At 41.7% G+C, this 12,181-nt stretch overlaps 1 protein-coding gene across 1 annotated transcript in view; it reads right to left on the bottom strand.

The window, feature by feature from the left end:
- Nucleotides 1–12,181, bottom strand: part of LOC136879242 (dipeptidase 1) — an 860,664-nt gene that overhangs the window by 378,139 nt on the left and 470,344 nt on the right. The gene's annotated exons all lie outside the window — the stretch shown is intronic.

Below are 12,181 nucleotides of genomic sequence, written 5' to 3'. Positions count from 1 at the left end.
AATGGTGAGGTGGGCCACTTATAAGTTAACGCCCCAACTATCTGGCCAAGAGATGAGCTGGTTTGGGAGGTATGGTGGAAGAAGGAGTTGGGTAAAGTGAGGATTTTGAGTTTTGTTGTCGGAGGGAAAAATCGACTTAGTAAAGTGAACTGGTGGATGTTATATGAGGTCTTATTATTAGATATCAGTTTTATATTCTGTATAAATCACCAATAAGAGCTGCAAAATGTGGCGAAAAACATATTTGTGTATGCAGGTATTTTCATGCTCTTAAACACTTATATGAAATGCAAACGTAACATTCCTTTACAAGACACAAACGCAGAAAATCGTCATCATGAATAAACAACTGGATAAAAAATATAAAAGTCACACTAATCACAACTGCGTCTGTTCAACTGGAACAAACAATCCGTGCATAGTTCGTGAGACGTATCAATCTATCATTTTTCACCGTTAAAATAAGTTGCACACTTCTCCTAGATAAGACATAGTGTGTTAATTAAAACACATGATAAATAAATTAGTAAGCTTTTAAGAAAAACATGTGCAAAAACCCACAAACATGAGGAAACACACTTAAATACAAATTACTCTTTCATATTACACTGTACACCTTACTTTTCCTGTCCGTAATTTGCTTTGAAGTATTCTACAACAGTCTTCTTTAAGTTTTCCAGTTTAAATCTGTGGCGTCTGTCTGTTAAAACTAGCTTCAATGCGGAGAAGTATGTTTCTAAATCTACGGATGTGACAGGATCGTACTTGAATTCGGGAGCGAGTGCAGGTGTTAAACATTCTGGTAGATCCCCCAGCCAAATATTTGTTTATGGCTATCATGATGCCGTAGCCGGCATACGACATCACGACATTTTGTTTGAAGACGGAGACCGAGGTTTCCTGGGATATCTTCCATTTCACGCTTTACGTTCTCTGTCATGTCCAGCGAATCACGAAGACGCATTCCATGTATTTCTAGCTTCTTGGTTGATTCTGGTATGATTTGGAAGTGAGTCTTGAAAAGTGGCAGTTCCCCCTGAACCGTTTCACTGCCGAAAGATTTCGGGGCATTCATTACTTTACATTTTATTAAAGACTGGTTGTAAACACCTTAAATTATGCATAATAAAAAGTCAAAAACATGCACCATAAACCCGATATTTGAAATGTATGCAGTAATCTCATAAATATGCAAATATGCATATACATGCGCTATTAAAGTTGATAATTCGTCCAGTTTCACTTTAAAGCACACTTCCTTGTCAGTTTTGGAAGTCTATATATTGACAAACAAAACATGTTTATGCATACAAATCCGATGTCTACTTATTATTAAACTATTTTTTCTTTCCTATGCTGTGATAAGCCTACCGTTATACATGTATATGTGACGCTTTTTGGTAAACAGAATATTTAATAGTACTGGTTTTACGTCCCACTAAAAACATTTTTATGGTCTTCAGAGTCACCGATGTGCCGGAATTTCGTTCCGCTGGAATTATGTTTCAGTAAATCTACCAACACGCGGCTGACGACGTATCTGAGTACCTGAACATACCAGCGGACTGAGATAATTTCGAACCTGCCAAGCTGGACTGAGAAGGCCAGCGCTCTTACCTCCGAGCTACTCAGCCCAGCAAACAGAATATTTACAACTGAAAAGAGACAAAATTTAGAAATATCACAGTTAAATATTAAACTTATTGCATAATTTACTATGGCTGTGAAAGTACAGATCAAGTAATTTAACAACAGAGAAATATTGTATTTTTAATTTTTTAGTTTCTACATTGAAAATCCATAGCCCGTTTCCAGTCATTCGACCGGGTCAGGAACGGAATGAATGAAGCCCCATTTAGCGGCGAGGATAGGAATCGTGCCGGCTGCCGAAGCCTATCGCGCTCCTCTGGGTCAGTGATTAATGACTGACAGATAAAATTATATTGGAGAATGTTGCTGGAATGAAAGATGACAGGAAAAACCGGAGAACCTGGAGAAAAACCTGTCCCGCCTCCGCTTTGTACAGCACAAATCTCACATGGAGTGACCGGAAACCACGGAACCCAGCAGTGAGAGGCAGCGCGCTGCCGTCTGAGCCACGGAAGCTCAATTTCTACATTAACAGTACAAATATAACTCCACGTATACACCTTAAGAAGCACGGTGGCCGACTACGGTTGCACAGGATCGTTCATTGTCATTCGGCTGATCCTTCGAGGTCCCACTACCATCGTAAGACACACATTCGATTTGGCTAAGACTGGCGACTGGATGTAGCCTTTGCCCGGGTGGTTGGCCCGCTAGACCTTCAATGTTAAGGATGACACCAAGATTTTACTTTACTTCATGAGAGCTTCCAAATCAATTTGAATTATTTCAATTAAATCCACTCCAACTTCACAGCGTTGTAACAGTCTTATGACATAAATTGCATACTCTACTTTATTTCATGTATTTGTCGGAAAACCTTTGCATCCTTTGATAGGGAAGAACAACGTGAGAATTTCCCCGCTAAGTACTGCTGCTCTTTGGCACTAATTGGAACATGAATTGGTTATAACTGAGAGATAAATGTCTACACAAATGTTCGGAACAATTAGGAACATTTTTTGTGATTTCTGAAGCCATTTCTTTCCACTTTCAGCTCAGTTAATGTAAAAACGTTAGGTTCTTCAGTCTACTGAAACTAATTTTGAGTAATACATTTATAAATACGTGTAAAATAAAACATATGATCAAAGGAATTATACCTGAAAAAGTACAGTAGAATGACATGTTTATTTTTAAAACATTGGAACTGTCTGACGGGGTGTATGACGCCAGAAAGAAATATAGAGTGTGATCACCGACCGAAAGGTTCAGAACGGCTGAATTAAATAGTAAAATACTGCTACCCCAATAGACAGAAATTTCCTTAATGTGAATTCTGTGTATTCGGCCATGTGCAAAAGTATACTTAAACTACCTATACTTTATAATAATAATAATAATAATAATAATAATAATAATAATAATAATAATAATAATAGGATGTGTATGTAGTATAATTTTTGGTTTTAAATGTCATTCATCTGATAGTAAGCAACCTTCAGCTTGAACACTTCCACAAATTATGATTAACTTTAATGATCCGGCTGTGAAAACCCCTGTTCAGTGAGCTTGCATTCGAGAGATAGTGGGCTCGAACCCCACTGTTGACAGCCCTAACGATGGTTTTCCGTAGTTTCGCATTTTCAAACCAGGAAAATGCTGGCCACGGCCAGTTCCTTCCCAATCCTAGACTTTCCTATCCAATCGTCGTCGTCCAATCTGTGTCGTAAAGTCAATGATTAATTTGATTAAAAACTCCTATTGCTTATGCAACTCTTCCTACAGAAGATTTAAGGCACTCATTTTGCATCTATTATTATACTTGTAGCCTATCTGGTGGCCATGATCGTTAGGGCCCGAATTACCTATGGTCTGACACAGAGGTTGCCAGATCGAGTCCAGTTGGTCAAAAAGAAATTACCATCAAAATGTTAGCCGGCAGGATAGGAGAGGTGGTGGTATACAATATTCTAATCACTCTAATCACCAGACTGCGGGCACAAGCTTGGATTCAGTTCCTAACCACTTGACATTGTTGATATGGAGTGACGGTGATTCATCCGTCAGATGGTGACATTGCGTCTTGAGCGGACTCCTTTGTGTTATTAGATAGGAGTAGATTATGTGCCGATACCGCATTTCTACTCTCTCCCTACCTAATTATCATCGTCGTCAATTCATACTCCTTTACCCTGACGCGCATTTCACCCATGGCCGTCAAATAGAAATATCTGCACTACAGTAGGTGAGTCGAACATGTCCTCAGACACTCGCGGCGTGAAAATCCATGCACTATAGACTATTAATTATATATTTTTTTAAAAAAATTGTTTTATAATAATAATAATATAATGCCGCATCTACCTTGTACAGCCATTTTGATTCGGCGCCATTCACGATGCTTACTCGCGAATTTTGACGTTCCGTTTCGTTCTACCAGTTGGCTGAGTAAACCCAATATTTCAAGGGCTGTCTACGAGTGAGTTATATACAATTTTATCGATTAAAGACCAAATAATGTTTAACCGGAGAACTTTTGCATGCGAGATTGTACGACACGAAGTAATTGAATAGACTATTTTTGCTGTTCAAAAATCCAACTATCTCTGCTTGATTTGAACCCATGGGATCTGGACACCGGCATTCACCCACTGATACAAACAGTACACACAGTGACTTAATAATAATTGTACCGGGCGGTACACCTCTACACCGTTTATTTAAAAGTTGCGCCAGTTGAAACTCCTCTTCTGGAGGAAGGTTGAACTTTATCTACTCTATTAATTCTCTACTTTCTCAGGAGATGTCACCACGTGGAAAATTTTGAGTTTTTGAACTGTGTCACTTTTGATGTGATTTTGTTTCGCTTGAAGTAAGAAGTGTGAACTTTCTCTTCTAGAGGACACTACTGAAGATCAACAATAGTGCACCCTAGTGCGGAGTCAAAGAACTATTTTGTTGGAGAAATTTTCATTTCAAAAGTTTGTGTTTTGTTAAATTTCTTTCTGTTATTGTTTAAGTTGGCTGTATACCCCTCTTTTTCCCCTTGTTTTAGATTTATCCAATCCCGAATTTCTTTTAGTAATTTCTGACCAATCTAGTGTATCTTCCCCCAACTTGTATCTGTTGCGGGGTCCTATCCAATAAAAACATTGTGGGCGGGTGTTTTCATTCCCCTAACGCCTAGAAACTTCCGCGAGAGTATATAAACTGCTGTTTTTAGGGTCTCCGGGCCACTTCTGTTCCATCTTTCAGTGTATTAAGTACCTAGCAGGAGGCGGGAAGCGCCTCTTTCTTCGGCAGCGGTCAACAATAAGGTAATGGCCGATTAATAAATTCTTTCTTTTCTTGCTCAGCAGTTTAACTTTCGGGGCGGGTTCTAAGCGTTCAACCATGTAACCTTTTCCTAAAATGTAAAAACAACTGGTATCTATTCTATTTTAAAACGACATATCGGGATAGAGAGTGCTTTACCCTCTCGAGCTCCCACTCACATCGTCTTGAGGTGAACTTATTCTCTCAACCAATTCTTCCGTAATGTAATGTAAATTGCTATTAAGTCACCTCGGTAGTATGGGATTAGCCCTTGTAATAACGGCCTAGTGCCAAAGTAGGTTTTAAAATCAAAGTGTATTAGGAGTGCAAGTTCGCCTCCTCTCAAATTGTTTTAGAGGTCATTTAATTAACCTGCTTTTCATTTAATAGACCTCAGTAGATTGGGTATTTTACCCCTGTGTATATGTCCTTGGAGGACAGCTTAAAGGTAGAATTCTGAGTGGCCTGTGATAGGCTTGTATTTTAAGGGGAAGTAACCCTTTCTTGAAAGTTGTGGTTTCTGCCTCAAGGAGGTTTTTTTTTTCGATGTAATTGGAAACTGGTGTTTCTGGCATGATTGGGGGTTTTCGGCCCCTTTGTTGAATGGTTTATATTGTAAAGTTGGGCTCATTGCTCAAGACTTATGTATCTGATTCTTGAAGCCCCGAAGGGGGTAACCGTGTAAGTTGTATATTTCAAATCGTGTTTCTGCTACTAAGTACCTGTTCTATTTGTTGTTACTTAATTTTGAAAAGAAAATATAACCTGGTTAAATTTTACTTAGTTTCTCTTCCGTAGCTTGAGACCCGTTCACGCCCGCACCTTCTTTCTCCTCTACCTACCACTAAAACACGGTAACAAGTGGTAGCAGAGCGTGGTTGAATGGGTCTCAATTTAGCCCCTTTTGACGGCTAAACATTGTTTGTTCCGAACTCTAACTATTTTCCCAGTTGCTGGAATTTTTTGAGTTTTTCAAAATTGTTCTGTCACCATGCCCGGCCCTCGCGATGTTCTCCTTCTTAACTATTTGCGCAAGGAGGAGTTGATCTATGAATTAACTATCAGAAATGTGCAATCTGGAGGCACGGTTGCAATAGACACTAACAAGCTTAGAGAGTCCCTTGATTTGCCCATTTCCATCCCCAATTTGGGAGAGAAAGAAATTGATGACTCTCTTTCCACGATCGTCGAGAATATTTCTGGGCTAGCATCTGTAGTTAGTTTTTTTGATGAAAATGATCCGTCTACTAATCAAATTAAGCGTGTGCAAGGCAGACTATATCACTTTTCAAATAGAGTTAATGATCTGTTGTCTCTAAAGGTGAATGACGTTCAGAAGAAGGAAGCTAATACGCTCCTTGAAACTATTTCTGAATTGTCTAGTAAGGTCACTCAATTGCTAACTGGCGAAGTTCCTCCCAAATCTGATCAACCCACCATAGTGAATCCAGGTAGTGAGGAAGCGCCTCCCAAGGGAGAAGTTAATAGGATAACCGTTGCTGCTCAAACTATCCCCGCCCCATTGGACAACGAATCTGAACGTCGTGCATCATTGAGTAACATCCGTTCTGAATTAACTTCCTTGCCACTTAAACCTTTACCTACTATGTCACCCGGGTTTAGCAGCTTGCCTCATCCATTGGCAATGTTGCTCAGAGGTATCTCTAAGTTTTCCGTTAATACCACCAGTGATGTAATTTCATTTTTAAGATTTCTAGTGGAATTTCAGGATCATGCCCTCGTGTTTTCTCTTTCTCCATGTCAAATCTTGCAAATTATCTATCCGTATGCTATTGGTATTCTCTCTGATAAAATCGTAAGAGCCATTGCCGAGCAATCATCTATTGAGGATTTCCATGCCCATTTGCTAGCTAACTTCATCCCTGCTAGGGCCAGGTCCTCCCTTATTCAAAAGTACTATTATCGTGTACAGCGATTGGATGAGAACTTGGCTGATTTCATACAAGACATTAAGTTTTATACCAGGGTGTTTGCTCTTCACTTCCCTGAGGATCAAATTGTACAAGCTATTGTGGAAGGCATTTCACCATCTTATAGGTCATACTTGTGTTTTGCGGCGTGCCCGCAAACTTTTTCTGAACTTGAAGCGTTGGCCGTCTCAGCGGAAGGAGTTAGATACGCCGATTCTTTGCGTGTAGCGAAAGAACCCCCGCCTTCCTTTAGTAACACTCGGCCTCCACCTCGCCGACCAGTCACACCCCGTAAATGTTATGCTTGCAGGTCGCCTGACCATCTTCGCAATAAATGTCCATTGGTCAAAAGTAGTAGGGCAAATAATGGAGCTGGTTCAGCACAAGGCTGTTTTAAATGTGGGGCCTTCTCACATATCGCCAAGAATTGTCCGAACTCAAATAGCACCCCCTCCTGCTCAACTTCTGGTGTAACTTCCAACAACAATCAAAAGTGACTAGTGGCTTCGGCTGAGTCAACTAATTCTGCTTCCCAAGGCTCAGCCCCTGGCAAAAAGGTCGAGAATCCAGGGAACGATCAGCCTTCAAATTCAGCTTTTGAATGCCCTAAAGAATGTCTTAGGATTGCGGCGGATACCCCCGCACCTGTTCCTTTTCTTAAGATTGAGTTAAATAACGAGCCTATAACAGCTCTCTTAGATTCAGGTAGTGTTTGTTCGATTATTGCGGCTGAATGGTATTCTAAATTGAAATCGGTTTGTAAACTTCCTGACTATGTCTCTTCTCCTGTTCAATACGTTTCGGCTAATTCATCTCCATTAGAAATTCTAGGTTCCTTACTGGTCAAAATTCGTGTTTTTAAGTTTACATGGAAAATTAAATTGTTTGTGGCCAAGCAATTGTCTTGCCCCATTATATTGGGAGCTGACTTTATTTCTCACACTGGTCTTGTGCTCGATCTGCAGTCTAGGTCGTGCACATTCAAATTTGCTTCTAGTTGTAAGATCCCACTATTAAAGTGTAATTCTGTGTCATGTTCTTCTATTTCGCCTACCCAGGATGAGATGTTGTTAGACCTTAGACATCTACCTGAGGAGCAGGCTGATAGTATTCGCAAACTGTGTCAGTCGTTTCCCGAGGTGTTCTCTGATACTCTTGGTGTTACTGACCTTATTGAATACAAAATTGAGGTTACGGATTCGATTCCTGTCCGTTTTCCACCGTATAGGCTATCTCCACCTAAAATGAAGGCTCTGAAGGAAATCATCGATCAGATGTTGAAGGACGGTATTATTAGGCCCTCTAAGTCGGCGTATTCATCGCCTATTTTTCTAGTCCCGAAACCCCAAGGAGGCTTCAGGCCTGTCATTGATTACAGGGCTCTCAATCGGAAGGTGGTGTTACAATCTGTGCCCCTTCCCGACCTTCATTCTTGTTTTTCATGGTTTCGTAAGGCCAAGTTCTTCACCATCTTGGACTTAAATCAGGCCTATAATCAAATTCCCCTTGCCGAAGAGTCTAAACACCTTACAGCGTTTGCCACGGACTGGAATTTATACGAATACAACCGCGTGCCTTTCGGGCTCCCCACGGGGGCAGCTGTGCTCACTAGGCTACTAGATAGGGTCTTCTCCGACATCAAATTCGAGTACTTATATCACTACTTAGATGATGTCGTAGTATTTTCAGAGACTTTTGAAGAACACCTAGATCATCTGCGAGAAGTTCTCGATCGCCTTCGTAAGGCTGGGTTAACTGTTAAGTTGTCCAAGGTTGCCTTCGCTAAGCCCTCTATGTCTTTCCTAGGGCATATTGTGTCACCCGATGGTGTAGCAGTTGATCATTCTAGAACACAGGCCATCCGTGATTTTAAACCTCCCAAGGACATTAAAGGTATCGCCAGGTTCATTGGTATGGTGAATTTCTTCAGAAAGTTCATTCCTAACTTTGCTAATAGAGCGGCGCCCTTAAACCTTCTTCGTAGGAAAGGCATCAAATTCGAGTGGGGACCTTCTCAACAAGCCGCTTTTGAAGACCTTAAATTAGCTCTTTGTAATGCCCCTGTACTTGCTATGCCTGATTTCTCGAAGAAATTCATCGTCCAAACCGACGCGTCGTCGTCAGCAGTAGCTGCAGTCCTTCTTCAAGAGACTGAACTAGGGAGGCGACCCATCGCCTATGCGTCTAGGACATTTTCGGCTCAAGAAGCCAAGTATTCCATCTATGAGCTCGAAGGTTTGGCAGTCTTATTTGCCTTAGAAAAGTTCCGTCTCTATCTGGAACACGTTAAATTCGACCTGGAGACAGATAATCAAGCCTTAAGCTGGGTCTTAGGTAGGCCGCGTCGTACTGGTCGTATAGCCCGCTGGGCTATTCGTATTTCCGCCTTCCAGTTTGATGTTAGACATATCAGAGGTACCGAAAATGTTGTTGCTGATGGACTCAGCCGTATGTTTCATAACGACGTAGAGACCCACGAACCGGTCGACAGTTCATCACCTTCCGAGTCCATACTATCTGGTGTTAATGCCATCTTAACAGATGCTCCCATGCTTTTTAGGGATATTGAGAAATACCAACGTGAAGATCCGACGCTGGCTCCGATAATGGAAACCCTTTCTTCTGGGGAACATGTTGTCCCTTATGTTCTGAGGAATGGTGTTCTATGTTGCCCTTCGAGGCATGATAAGATGATGAAAGTTGTTGTTCCAGCAGTTCTTGTACCTATGATTTTCAAGTATTATCATGAGACCCCATTGGGGGGGCATCTGGGTATTTTTAAAACTCGAGAAAAGATTCGTGAAATGTTCATATGGAAAGGTATGGACGGTGAAATTCGGGAACTTGTAAAAGCTTGTAAATCTTGTTTGATCAGTAAACCCACCATGTCCACTAAAGTAGGCCTTTTGTCTTCTCATCAAGCGTCGCGCCCCATGGAACGCCTGTATATTGATTATGTAGGACCCTTCCCCCAGTCGAAGGGAAATGCCAACAAATTCATCTTTGTATGTGTAGATGGTTTTACCAGATTTTCTTGGTTATTTCCGACTAAGCTGGCTACCGCTCAGTCCACCATTACCTGTCTAAATTCTATTTTTGCTTCTTTTGGTCCGTGCCAATATATTGTATCTGATAATGCTAAGGCGTTCACATCAAATCTTTTTCGTAAATTCTGTTTTGACTTGTCCATCTCTCATGTAACCACTTCTGCTTATTACCCTCAACCATCTCTGGCTGAACGGGTTAATCGTAATCTCAGGTCCGCACTTATCGCCTATCATCATGAAGATCCTTCCAGGTGGGACACGTCCCTGCATTGGTTAGCTTTTGCTTTGAATTCGGCGATTCATGAATCTCATAAGTTCACTCCAGCTTCATTGATGTTCAAGATTGTTCCCAACACGCCGCTCTCTAACCTCTGGTCTCTGAGTGACATTCTACCCGAGACAATAGATCCGGACAATATTAAAGATCTTTGGAAGAAGGCTAAAACCAATCTTAAAGTGTCTCATGAAAAGGTTAGGGAAAGGTATGATCGTGGACGGAGACCCACCCCTTTGAAGGTAGGTGACCAGGTTATGGTCAAGAATTTTGTTCCCGCGGGCAAGCTTGCCCCCAGATTCCATGGGCCATGCATCATTCTCGATTTTCTCACACCGGTTACATTGTTACTAAGCAATCCAGCCACCGAGAGGATATTTAGGGTTCACCTGTCACAGGTGAAACCGGTGTAAATTTAGTTTCAACTTGCTTCATATAATTTGAAAGGATATGAAGGTAATATTTTTTTTTGAGTTCAACTCTTAAGGCATTCTGCTCCTTCTATTTTATTTTATATGCAAGCATTTCTTGTAAACCTCCCCCGATTGTTAAACTGCCATCCTGTCCTTGTCACGGCCATTACCACGCTCCCGTCTCCTGCTCCACCACACTCAGTGGCTGGCTTCGATGAAATGCCATGGATATCTGCACGCCGCTGGCCCCTCAATCTCTTTACATGCCTGTGCCCTTAAAAGAAACATGATGGTCCAACACAATTCTGCCGCCTAGCTTAATGTTTCAGTGCCCCCGCAGCCGCGCGGCGCCGTGCAGCAACTGGAGCCAAGGTCGGGCCCCCTCGGCCCCAGCGAGGACGACATGTGCACGGCGAGCCGGAGCTCTCCTCCCGGCCAAGGCTGACGTGCGGCGCACGACCTGCTACTTGCCCGCAGCCTGTATATGTTCACCGCGGGCGCGGCGTGCTTCAACACCTCTGCTCCCCTCATAGTACGGGCGAGCGGTATCTCAGGGTACTTGAGGGGTCCGAGCGGCCTCCTTTTGGACGCAAGCTGCAACGGCCGGTCCGGCCATCCAACTTCATCAACATCAACTACATGGACAGTTACTATAAGAGATAACTACATTTGGGAATTCAACAGCAATATTTGGTGGACCGTGCAAAACATTTTTCTTCACTTCTAAGTATTAAAAGTTATCTTCAGAAATTCAAATTTTACAAACTTAAAGACTTTCATTCACCTGCAACAACAATATTTTGAAACTGAATTAAGAAATCTTGTATATGCTTCTGCTATCTATCTTCGTATCAACATCATTACTTGGACTTTGTTTCAAACTGATTTCATGTGTCACCCCTGGAGGAACTTTTGGGGGGGGAGGTCTGTACCGGGCGGTACACCTCTACACCGTTTATTTAAAAGTTGCGCCAGTTGAAACTCCTCTTCTGGAGGAAGGTTGAACTTTATCTACTCTATTAATTCTCTACTTTCTCAGGAGATGTCACCACGTGGAAAATTTTGAGTTTTTGAACTGTGTCACTTTTGATGTGTTTTTGTTTCGCTTGAAGTAAGAAGTGTGAACTTTCTCTTCTAGAGGACACTACTGAAGATCAACAATAGTGCACCCTAGTGCGGAGTCAAAGAACTATTTTGTTGGAGAAATTTTCATTTCAAAAGTTTGTGTTTTGTTAAATTTCTTTCTGTTATTGTTTAAGTTGGCTGTATACCCCTCTTTTTCCCCTTGTTTTAGATTTATCCAATCCCGAATTTCTTTTAGTAATTTCTGACCAATCTAGTGTATCTTCCCCCAACTTGTATCTGTTGCGGGGTCCTATCCAATAAAAACATTGTGGGCGGGTGTTTTCATTCCCCTAACGCCTAGAAACTTCCGCGAGAGTATATAAACTGCTGATTTTAGGGTCTCCGGGCCACTTCTGTTCCATCTTTCAGTGTATTAAGTACCTAGCAGGAGGCGGGAAGCGCCTCTTTCTTCGGCAGCGGTCAACAATAAGGTAATGGCCGATTAATAAATTCTTTCTTTTCTTGCTCAGCAGTTTAACTTTCGGG

Source organism: Anabrus simplex, chromosome 8 (assembly GCF_040414725.1).
Source record: "Anabrus simplex isolate iqAnaSimp1 chromosome 8, ASM4041472v1, whole genome shotgun sequence".
Taxonomy (NCBI): domain Eukaryota; kingdom Metazoa; phylum Arthropoda; class Insecta; order Orthoptera; family Tettigoniidae; genus Anabrus; species Anabrus simplex.
This window is presented reverse-complemented; position numbering and strand designations above follow the sequence as displayed.